The 11,236-nt window shown below is 42.5% G+C and overlaps 1 long non-coding RNA gene across 1 annotated transcript in view; it reads right to left on the reverse strand.

Annotated features, from left to right (window-relative positions):
- LOC144305058 (uncharacterized) overlaps positions 1-11,009 on the reverse strand; it is a 36,647-nt gene extending 25,638 nt beyond the window's left edge. Inside the window, exon 1 of the long non-coding RNA XR_013372102.1 lies at positions 10,427-11,009. This is a non-coding gene — a long non-coding RNA (uncharacterized LOC144305058). The remainder of the gene's footprint in view (positions 1-10,426) is intronic.
- Between the last annotated feature and the right edge of the window lie 227 nt (positions 11,010-11,236).

Genomic DNA, 11,236 nt, shown 5'->3' on the forward strand with positions numbered 1-11,236 from the left:
CATGAACATGGTATATCCTTTAATTTCAGCAAGTGTCCTCTGATTTCTCTCAGTAATGATTTGAAAAACTTGTATATAGAAAAATACAATTTTTGTTAGAATGTCTGACATTTCTTAGAGCAATTATGTTTTTAAAGTTCATTTTTAAATTATATATTGACCATGTGAATTTAGTGGTCTTACTCAATTCACATCTTAATTCTAACAATTTGTCCAAGATTGTTTTAGATTTTCTACATATACCATTAATATCATCTGTGCACAATATCAGTCTTATTTATTCCTTTCCCATTCCTGTGCTCTTTTCCCTCTCAACTTATTACACTGGCTAACACCTCTAGTATAATACTGAATAGAAATAGTGATAGTGCAAACAAATTTCACTCTACCGAACACCAAGGACACATGGTATCCTCAACTTAATCTTTCAGATGAGAAATATTGCAGACATAATATATAATTTCAGTTATACACAAATTTTATGCACTGAAAAAATTGGCATCAAACCTGTGAAAAGTATGCAACATATGCAATATTTCTATTGTCATTTGAGAACCACTGACTTCATGTATTCACTGGTTAGTGTGTTTACCATCATATTTACCAGTCAGTACAGTACTTAGAACTAAAAGTTGTCCAGTTTTGATAATAGTACATTCAGGGTTTAATATTTTTTTAAGAAAGAATTTTTTTAAAAAATTTTATTTATTCATGAGAGAGAGAGAGAGAGAGAGAGAGAGAAAGGCAGAGACACAGGCAGAGGGAGAAGCAGGCTCCATGCAGGGAGCCCGACACCGGACTCGATCCTGGGACTCCAGGATCAGGCCCTGGGATGAAGGCAGGTGCTAAACCACTGAGCCACCCAGGGATTCTAGGGTTTAATATTCTTGTCTGGCCAATCTATCTCATTTTCTCCATAATGTTCCCAAGAGAACTATACAAATAATAACAGGATGGGAAGCAAAGAATTTTAATTATAAGTTGTCTAAGTATTCTATTTGCTAATGTAGAGCCTCTTCCACAAGGAGTCCTTCAATGACCTGCTTAGGTGAACTCAGCTGAGTGATCTGCAAGTTCACCCTCATACTATTTACTACATGTGTGTTTTGACATTATTTGTCCAATGACATTCCTAGGAACCATGGATCATACATGCCTTATTGTTCACTGCTCTATCCTAAGATTCTAGCAAGTATCTGGCATAGATATACTATTTGTTGACTTTTAACTAATATACAAGATTTAGATGTAGAGAATGTTACTCCCTTTATGTGACACAGAGCCCCAGTTCACTCATTCAGCAGTATTTGAGGACATGCTATCTGCCAGGATCTCCATCAAATATGTCATTTAATTCACTCAACATTCCCCCAACATAGACATTATTATCCCCATTTGATAGAGGAGTAAACTGGGACTGGGTTGTAGCAGAACTCATATCCAAATCAAATCTATTTGAATCCCAAAGTGATGTTTTTGGGGAAAAAAGCCCCACAAAAACCAAACAGGCAAAAATAAAGAATATTGTAGAGAGAAGGGCCAGTAGGGCATTGTCATTGCTTTAGAAGATCTGAATGGCTGTGATGTGGCACCAGCAGGGACTGTTATTACATATAAAAGCCAAACTAGTACTGGTCAGAAACTCCAGACTTCAGAAAAAAAATAGGAAGAAGTTTCCGGTGAGAAGAATTGTCCAAAGGGAGAATGGTAAGCTTTAGTGCTGTGAGTTCCTGTGTGAGTAGTGGGTGTGTCCCAGAGGAGCACCATGATGCAAACCCTGCCTCTTAGGGGCTCATAGGCTTGATGTGGAAGTGGCACAAATACTCTACTTGTTTACTGCTTGTAAGTGCAGCCCAAGGAGCTATGGAGACATAGGGGAGTGCCTGACATTACCTTCTCTGCAGAGCCTTTCTTGAGAAATAAGGATGTCAATAGAGAAAGGTCTTATGAAAAAAGTAGGAGAGTTCTAGGTAAAGAAGAGAAGGGCATTCCAGGCAGAGAGATTGGGACATGAAGCAGCCCAGATGCCCAAAGTGCCTATAGGGCATATTTGGACAGAATGCTAGTAACTTGGTTGTGTGAAAGGTTAGGACAAACAAGCATCAGATCTTGGAAGGTCTTGAAAGACCTCCCAAGGAGTTCAGACTTCTCCTTGTGACCCACAGAGCAGAGTTTGAAGCTGAGGCTTGCCCATAGCTGCCAGTCTGTCTCCTCCATGAATCCTAGTATCTGTTAGCTAGTCTAACTACTTCTGGCCCCATTGTGAAAAGTGTGTTAATTAATGATGAAAACCATTCTGCTCTCCAGGCCTGTGAAGGCTTCCTGGGAGTACTTTGTAGAAAGAAGTCCTGGCTGTTGCTGTCAACAGTTCCTGTGACTCCTGTAATAATGGTATCCTGGTCCCCAGGCAGTTTTCTCTTCTCTTGGGTGTGCCTGCCTCAGCGTCACTCAGAGCATCACGTCACTGTGGCCTGGTGCTCCAGCATGCACAGATCCATCCAGGCCTGGAACCCGTCAGAGACACAGGGAATTAGATGTGTCAGAAGAAGAGGGGCAGGGCTATGTAGCTGGGACTGTTTCCATGTAGCTTTTTGGCTTCCCATGGTGTTTATGGAAAAATAATATGTTTTGCTAAGGAGTGAGGTACTTTTTGCTACAATCACTTTTTTTTTTTTTTTGCCTCCAGAGGTCATTCTTGTATTTATCTGTTTATGACTTTGAAAATATGCAATAAACCAGTTTTTTAGCTGTAGTTCTAATGAAATTATATCAATCTAGTGCAAATCCTTTTCTGGTAAACTTCTCCAAGCATTCAGCAATAGGTAACATTTGTTGGGTAGAAAGGAAAGAGGAAGAAGATCAAGACACTTGGGGCAAACACTGAGGGGTATGTGAAAACTCAAATGGGATTTGCTTGGAGAGGCATCTCAATGCCCATTTCACAGATGTGTTATTGGATAAGTCTCTTTAGCAAGAAACCTCAGGAGTTAGGACAAATTCCTCACCCTCCCCACAGCCAATTAGTATCCACCCTCATCTAATTGGTAACTGTGAAGCTTACTATTCATCAATGGACCCCTCCCCAAGACCTTCACCCTTCTCTCATCTTCTGTTGACCCAAGGCAGCTAATATCTACAGATGACATGACCTAGGCTCTTCTGATCTCTAGCTTCCAGCTGGGTTTGGCTAGAGAGAGGCACTGGCATGAGACCAAAGAGTGGAAGGGGATAGGAGCTGGGTATGTTATTCCTTACCCTTCCTCCCTCTGCTTGGCCATGGTCTGTAGCAGCTGTGCTCCTGACTCTGGGTATAGCTCATATTGGATCAGCCATCTTCCTTGGCTGCTGAGTTCTCTGGGTTCTTGTAAATATTATTCCCTTCCCTTGTCTCCGCAGATCTGGGGGTGGTGATGCCTTCATTCTCTTAGTTGTAACTTGTTCCCTTAATCTTGCTTATACCACTCAAGGTGGCTTTTTATTAAATACAATCCTTCTGAGTGTGCCTATGGCCTGCTGGACCCACAGTGACAACGTGACCAAGACTCTTCATTTCTTCAGGGTCTCTCTTCTTTCTCCCACTAATGATGCTCTTCATTTCTAGGTTGGACTTGTGTGACAGCCTACTTCCTTCTGCCTCCACTCTGGCCAGCTCCTCACATCCTTGTGCAGCAGTTAGACAGTTTGCACATGTAAGAATGCTATGTTCCAACTTATGCTCCTTCCAGAGCTTTTCACTTCTTTTCAGATCAAAGCCAAATTCTGCTTACAAAGCCCTCCATGGCATCACCTCAACCAATCTCTCCTTCCATGATTGCTCCACCCAGGTGCTCCATGCTGCAGTTATGAGAAAGCACTAACTTTCTTCTATGGTCATGCAGCATTCGGATGTTCTCCCAAGAAAATGGCCGCCCAATTGATATCTATTGAGCATTTACTAGACACCAACCACCAACTTAAGAATTTTAATGGATAATCCAATTTAATTCTCATATCAATCCTACTTGGTATCTAATTTACAGTCCTCATTTTACAGATGGGACATCTGGGGACAGTTCTGTGGAGGGAAGCAGCAGAAACAGGTTTCAAATCCAGGCATCTCAAACTGTGGAAGGAGCCTCGGTATCCATGGAAAGATGAATGGGTAAAGAAGATGTGGTCTATGTATACAATGGAATACTACTCAGCCATTAGAAACGACAAATACCCACCATTTGCTTCAACGTGGATGAACCTAGAGGGTATTATGCTGAGTGAAATAAGTCAGTTGGAGAAGGACAAACATTATATGGTCTCATTCATTTGGGGAATATAAAAAATAGTGAAAGGGAATAAAGGGGAAAGGAGAAAAAATGAGTGAGAAATATCAGAAAGGGAGACAGAACTAACTCTGGGAAACGAACTAGGGGTGGTGGAAGGGGAGGTGGGCGGGGGGTGGGGGTGACTGGGTGACATGCACTGAGGTGGGCACTTGACGGGATGAGCACTGGGTGTTATTCTATATGTTGGCAAATTGAACACCAATAAAAAATGAATTTATTAATAAACAAAGAAATAATAAATAAATAAAAAATCCAGGCATCTCAGCTCAGAGGTCATATTGTATTCAATGGGAGTTCAAACTCCCAACTATTCTTTTAGATCCCAGCTCAGAGTTCACCTCCACTGAGGCATTTCTCTTGATGTCTTCCAGTGGAAGAAATCATTCCTTCACCTGGGTTTCTATGTGTTTCTTCAACTCAAGCCTGTAGACAGCAGATGGTTTCTGAGCTTCCTCATGGAGATCCAGGAATGGAGAGAAGACTCCTTAAGGAAGGGTCATATGCTTCTTGTCAGAGGCAGGCACTGGATTAGGTACCAAGCATGCTGTACATGTTTAATATTTGGGGAACAAATGGGTGTATGAATATATTTGAAAATATGGCCATTGAGCTCAAGCTGATATCTTTGTACCAGAAATGGAAAGGGGAGTTCCAAAGCCCTCAGATTTTGTTTGAATGTTAACATTCACTGAAATATATTGAGAACCTAGCAAGTTCTAGGCATTGTTTTGAATCCAGGGTAAAAGTAATGAGTAAGATAGAGATCTCTCCCTCACAGAGATTACATTTGAGTTACTCATCACTGCATTAATAAAGTGAATGCTAGAATGCAGTGAGGGAGGAAGGCATATCTTCAGTTGAGAGGATATTTGTAAGGGCTCTATAAAGCAATCAAGCAGCAGGACAGGGAGCAAATCATGGAGGAGGGGTAGCCCTCCAGACGACATTTGAGTAAAGGCTTATGGAGCCAGAACCGGATGTTCTGTAAGGATGTGGGGAGTGAAGCTCAGGCAGAGAAAAAGGCAAATACAAAGATCTTGAGCAGGAATAAGCTCGCCATGCCTTAGCAAGAGCAGGACCTTTGGTGTGGCCAGGGCATGGGTACTAAGAAGGGTATGTCAGCAACAGATGCTAGGGACCATCAAAGGTGGGGATTTTAATGTATTCTATGTGTGGGGGAAAGATGTTGATATTTTTGATTAGGACAAAGACATGATCAGCCTTTCATAACAAAAAATTACTTTCTGGTACTTTTCTGGCTGCTTTGTGGAGAGAACTTTATTTCAATTTCTCAGCACCTCTTGACCCCCTACTATGCTTAAGGTATACACCTTTAGCTAACTAGTTAGTAGTAGGTAAAATAATGATAAAGACAGTGACCATACTTAAAGCAATTAGATACTAATAATTTCAGCTATGTGCTTTTTTTGGTGATATAATGTAATTTTCCCATCATTGAACATGTACTATTGCCCAGAACTGATGTATTTATGTATTTAACTTGTAGAGATGTTGAAGTAACTGAAGATAATGATTTTTTTCCACCTGAAAAGACAATGAGACCTGGAGAGGTTGAATGATCATCTTCAAATCACATAGCTGGCAAGTAGAACTAAGATTCAGACTTCAGTCTGTCTGCCCCTCTGCCTGTGTTCCTTCCACTCAGCCCTGATACTTCCCATGGTGTAAATACTAGTTTCTGGATCTACCCATTATCTTAACCATCATGTGGAGGCATCGGAGCAAAGGGACTGCTCACATTTAGGTTTAAAACAGAATTCGTTTGGGGGCACCTGAGTGGTTCAGTTGCTTATGTGTCTGTCTTCGGCTCAGGTCATGATCTTGGGGTCCTGGGATTAAGCCCACATTATGGCTCCCTGCTTAGCAGTGGTGGTCAGGGGGAGGATGTCTGCTTCTCTCTCTGTCCCTACCTCTTGCTTGTCCACACACTCTCACAAAATCTTAACTAATTTTCTTACTTTTCAACAATCCTGTGAAAGGGATATTGATATAATTATTAATCCTGATTTTACAGATATGGGTACTGAGGCTTAGAGTGATGAGCTGGTTTGCATGAACCAGAAGAGGGATTGGAATCGGTTCTGTCTGACACCAGAGTTCATGCTCCCTCCTCTATATAAGCATTGTCCAATAGAGTATTCTATGATGATGGAAATGTTGAGCAATGCAGTAGTCACCTATGGCTATCAAGCACTTGAAATGAGGCCAGTACAACACAGAAATTGAGTTTTAAGTTTTATATAATTTTAATTAAATTTAAATAATCTGATGTGGCTAGTAGCTACTACAGTAGACAGTTTACCTTATACCATTCCAATTAAGACAAGGACCAATAACATACTTCCCCACATCTCTTTGTTCTCTCCCATCCTTTTCCTTACTTCCATTCCTAAGGATGGAACGTGTATAGGACAGTAGTGTATGGATGGGGGTTGGGTGGAGCAAGGTCCATGAGACCCCGTGCCTGCTCTGGCTTCTGTTTAAGATAGGGAGATTAGATATGTGCATAAATAAGTAAAATACGAAGTTGAAGGTTTAATGTTCTAAGTGCCCCAAGAGCAGAGCTGATAAGCAGTGAAGGGATAAGGCTTGCTCAATCTCCTTATAGGGCAGTTGAGGAGCATGTGAGATAATTGGTGTGAACGTGCATTAAGAATAACGTGCTCCATAAATTGTCAAGCACTCTGTGTATGCAACTATCAGAGACAGCGTTGTCTCAACTTTGTGGGCCGATAATATTCCAAGGATATGCATCTGTAATCTCACCGGATCATCACAAGCTTACTGTGAGGTGTGTAAGATACCATCCCCACTCTGAAATGTGGAAAGGGGTACTCAGAAAGGGTAAGCACCTAACCAAGGACAAATAGCTGGCTGGGACAGAGCTTTGGGTGTGACCCCAGGTTTCCTGACTCTAGAATTAGGAATCTTTGCAACCCTCTTGCTGCCCTTGGCAGATTTTATGAGTTATTATTATCCATCCACCCTTATTCCTGGCACAGGCTGTCCTCGTAGCGAAATAATTCCTGGGGTTTAGGCAATTCTGTTAGCTGAGATGCGCTACAGCTACACCCTAGACCCAGGGCAGGTCTTTTGGATGCACCAAGGCCTTTGTCATAACAGAAGATGTGCCAGAGAATGAGATCAGTGGTGAGGCCATCCTGATGTGACCACAAACAGACTCAGATTCCACAGTTCTGCAGGTTGTCCAAATGAACAGGCTTTCAGGGACCCATCAGCATTCCTGGCAACTATTTCTGAAGGATCTCATCCCAGGAGAATCATAAAAATTTGGTGATCTGAAAGGCCCAGAGATGCCTTCCAACCTTTCACCCAGCTCCCTCTTTATATAGAAGGAAAGCTCAAGGCCCAGAGAAGAGGAGAGAATTTGTATAGCTAAGGGCCAGTTGACTCCCACTGCTGCTGTATTAGTTCTGTATTACTTGACCCTCAAAACAGGTCTCCCATCAAACTACTTTAGGTCTTTCATTGGGAATTGTTTTGAAATTTTAATACAAAAGAACACTACGTGCAAACGATTGCATAACTGCATTTGTTGATGTGTTTATGAGATGGCTGCCTGATGTCTGTCTAGGGACTTGAGAGTGTCAGAGCTGGGGGGTCCATGGTGCTCATTGATCCTATCTTACAGATGTAACCTAAATCCAGCTTGTTTAGTGACTTGCTCAGATCACATAACAAGCTGGTGTCTTATAACTAAGAGGTGTGTCATTTTCTGGTGCCAAGAGCTAACAACTTGAAAAGCTTTGAGGGAAGAGCACATCTCACTGGCAGAGTCTTTGCCCTGAAGGTTCTGTTTCCTGTGGAGCCCAGTGCAGCACATGTGTAGATGCCCATTGTCCCTAGCTCCCTATGAACTTGGAGTCCGTCTTGGAAGTTATGGTGCAAACACAGCTCAGCTTCCCTCCTCCAAGGCTCAGTTTTAGTTCTGCTTCCTCTAGGAAGACATCCCTATTTTTCCTAGCATGCCCCAATTCCTCTCTTCACTTCCCTCTTTACATTTCTTATTGTTGATCCTACTCCACTTCACATTGTGCTGGATACCTGACTCCAAGGAAAGGGAATTAGCTGTGTTGAATATCTACTAGAGGCCAGGATTTGCATGATTATCCATTTAAGTCTCTCAACAGCCCATGAAAATTGTGTCCTATCCCTTTCTGGGAAGGCAGGGAGCTAAGTCTCAGAGAGGAGAGCCAGCTTGCCCAAAACCACACAGTGCATACCTCGTTAATCTTGTCAGTAAAATTTTATTGCACACCTGCTGTGTACTGGGCACTACACTTTAGGTGGGACGAAGCCCTTTATCTCATGGGAGGCTAATGTACTAATGGGAGAGGCAGAAGATAAACAAGTCGACAAATTTCCTTCAAGCTCCATGAAATAGGATTGCTTAAGTGTCCCATAATTTCCCTAGTTTTGCTCCCACTGCTAATTCCATCAGGAAATCTCTTTTCCTAACTTTAGGTGTTCAAAATCCACACACTCGAAGGGCCCTTCTCTGGGAAGCTTCCTCCAGCCTCTCGAACTGGATCGGAAGAGCTAACATATATTGAGCACTTACATGTGTCAGAGTACTCTAAGCTCATTGCGTGGTTTAGCTCTTCCTCTCCACAGGGTCAGCACTATTAATATCCAATTTTACAGACCAGGAGATTGAAGCTCAGAAAGGCTAACCATGCCCTGTATTGTCTCCTTACTAGCTGTGATGGTAGAGCTAAGGTTAGAACTTAGGCAGGTTGTCTCTAGAGCCCATGCACTTTATATCACTCGGTCTCTGGCAGGACTCTTTTTTACCTTGAGCTATGTTGACAGATGCGGGTTAAGGCAGCCTGGTGTCAGGGGGGAGACCATCAGAAGGGTGGACAGTGGTCCAGGTCTGAGCTCAGGCTCAAACAATTTTGTCATGTCTTTGGACCTAAGATGCTCAAGGCCTAGTGGAAGATTCAAATATTCATCATATAGGATCATCTGTACATAAATATCCTCTAGCATAGCCTGAGACTCAGAGTAGACACTCAAATGCTTGCTGAATCTGGATAAAGCAAAAATAGTACTCTTGACCACACTCTTGACTCTCCAAAAAATTAGTTCCCTTAGTCTCCATAACTGAGATCGGAGATCTGAGATTCTAAGCTGCCTTAGAAAAAAGTGATTTATTTTCCTTGTTTGTTATCTGATTTCTCTACAAATACACTTCATGCTAGCTGGGCCATGTCTTTCTCCCCACTGTGAACACAGTATAGCTCATCCAACATATAACACACACAGACATGTGATTATTAATAAAGGATTTTAAATGTGAAGACTTGCTTTTTGGTCACACGACCACAGCTGATTGGTCTGAGTCATGTGTCCACCCTGGTCCAATTGATTTGTCTCTTCCAAGGAATTTGGAATTGGGGCTTTGAGATGGAGTCAGTTGGCTATGGAAAAGGAGTCAAAGACACCTGTGAACTTTGGGACTGTTTCAATTACCAGGCTGTGAAACAAATCACTTCAGTGGTATACCACAACCATTTATGATACTCATAGATTCTGATGATCTGGAATTCACACAGGGCACAGTGGGAAGAACTGTGCCACCATGTATGGGGTCTTAGAAGATTCAAAGGTAGGGGGCTGGAATCATCTCAAGTTTCATTCGTTCACATGTCTGGCTATTGATCCTAGATGTCAGCTGGAGGCCTTGGTTTCTTTTCACGTTTTCCCACCACATGGGCTAGTTGGGGCTCCCTTCAGAGCATGGTGACTAGGTTCCAATATTAAGTGTCCCCCAAGAGAGGGCAGCCTGGTGGCTCAGCAGTTTAGCACTGCCTTCAGCCTAGGGCCAGATCCTGGAGACCCGGGATCAAGTCCCACGTCAGGCTCCCTGAATGGAGCCTGCTTCTCCCTATGCCTGTGCCTCTCTCCCTCTCTGTGGATCTCTCATTAATAAATAAAATCTTTAAAAAAAAAAAAAAAAAAAAAAGTGTCTCCCAAGAGAAAGCCTGGTGGAAGCCATATTGTCTTTTATGATTTAATCTTAGAGGTCACATGATGTTATTCATGACATGCATTCTACTTACCAACGTGGTCACAAAGTCCTGCCCAGCTTCATCAGAAGGAGAAACAGACTCTGCCTCTTGATGGGGAGTGGCAGTTTCTGGAAGGACATGTAGGACTGAAACTATTGTGGCAGTTAGTTTGGAAAATATGGTGTACCACTGGTGCTGAGACAAATCATTTGGGGTGCAGCCACGATGGGTTATATGCAAGAAGAAAAGTCAAAGATGGTTTATAGGGAAAAGAGCTGTCAAATAGAGCAGATAAACCAGGGACTGCAGGAAGAAAATATCATTTGACCAGAGAGAGTCAGAGTATTGCAGGTTGGGTTCTCCAAGAGAGATCCTTAGAATTTGGGGTACAAGGTATTTAGGAGTGAACATCTGTGAAAGGAAGTGAGAGGAAGCTATGTGAGGAAGAGGAAGAAGTTGACCTGTGATAGAGGTCCAACAAAGCATTAGCCAACACAGTGGGTATTTTGGAATAAATTTTGCCTGTCAGGATGTCTCTTGTTAGTCTGAATGGCTGGGCTTTGACACTGGCCAGCTTAGTCACAGGATGTGGGCCACTCCAGTAAGGGCATTGCTGGAGGCTGGCCTCTATAGCTAAGGCAGACTCCTGAGGAATGGAAAGTTGGAAGCTGCCTGCTGGCAACATTCTCCTCAGCCTTGGGGCTTTTTTTTTTTTTTTTTTTTTTTTAAAGAAGGAGGTGGGAGAGATCTGTGTCCTGTATCTCTCTGCCACAAGAGGGAGGACTTTCCAATTCTTGCGATCTGGTTTGTCTGTCTTACAAGTGGGTTCAATGAAATAGCCCTCCGTAATTATGATATGCC

Source organism: Canis aureus, chromosome 3 (assembly GCF_053574225.1).
Source record: "Canis aureus isolate CA01 chromosome 3, VMU_Caureus_v.1.0, whole genome shotgun sequence".
Lineage (NCBI taxonomy): Eukaryota > Metazoa > Chordata > Mammalia > Carnivora > Canidae > Canis > Canis aureus.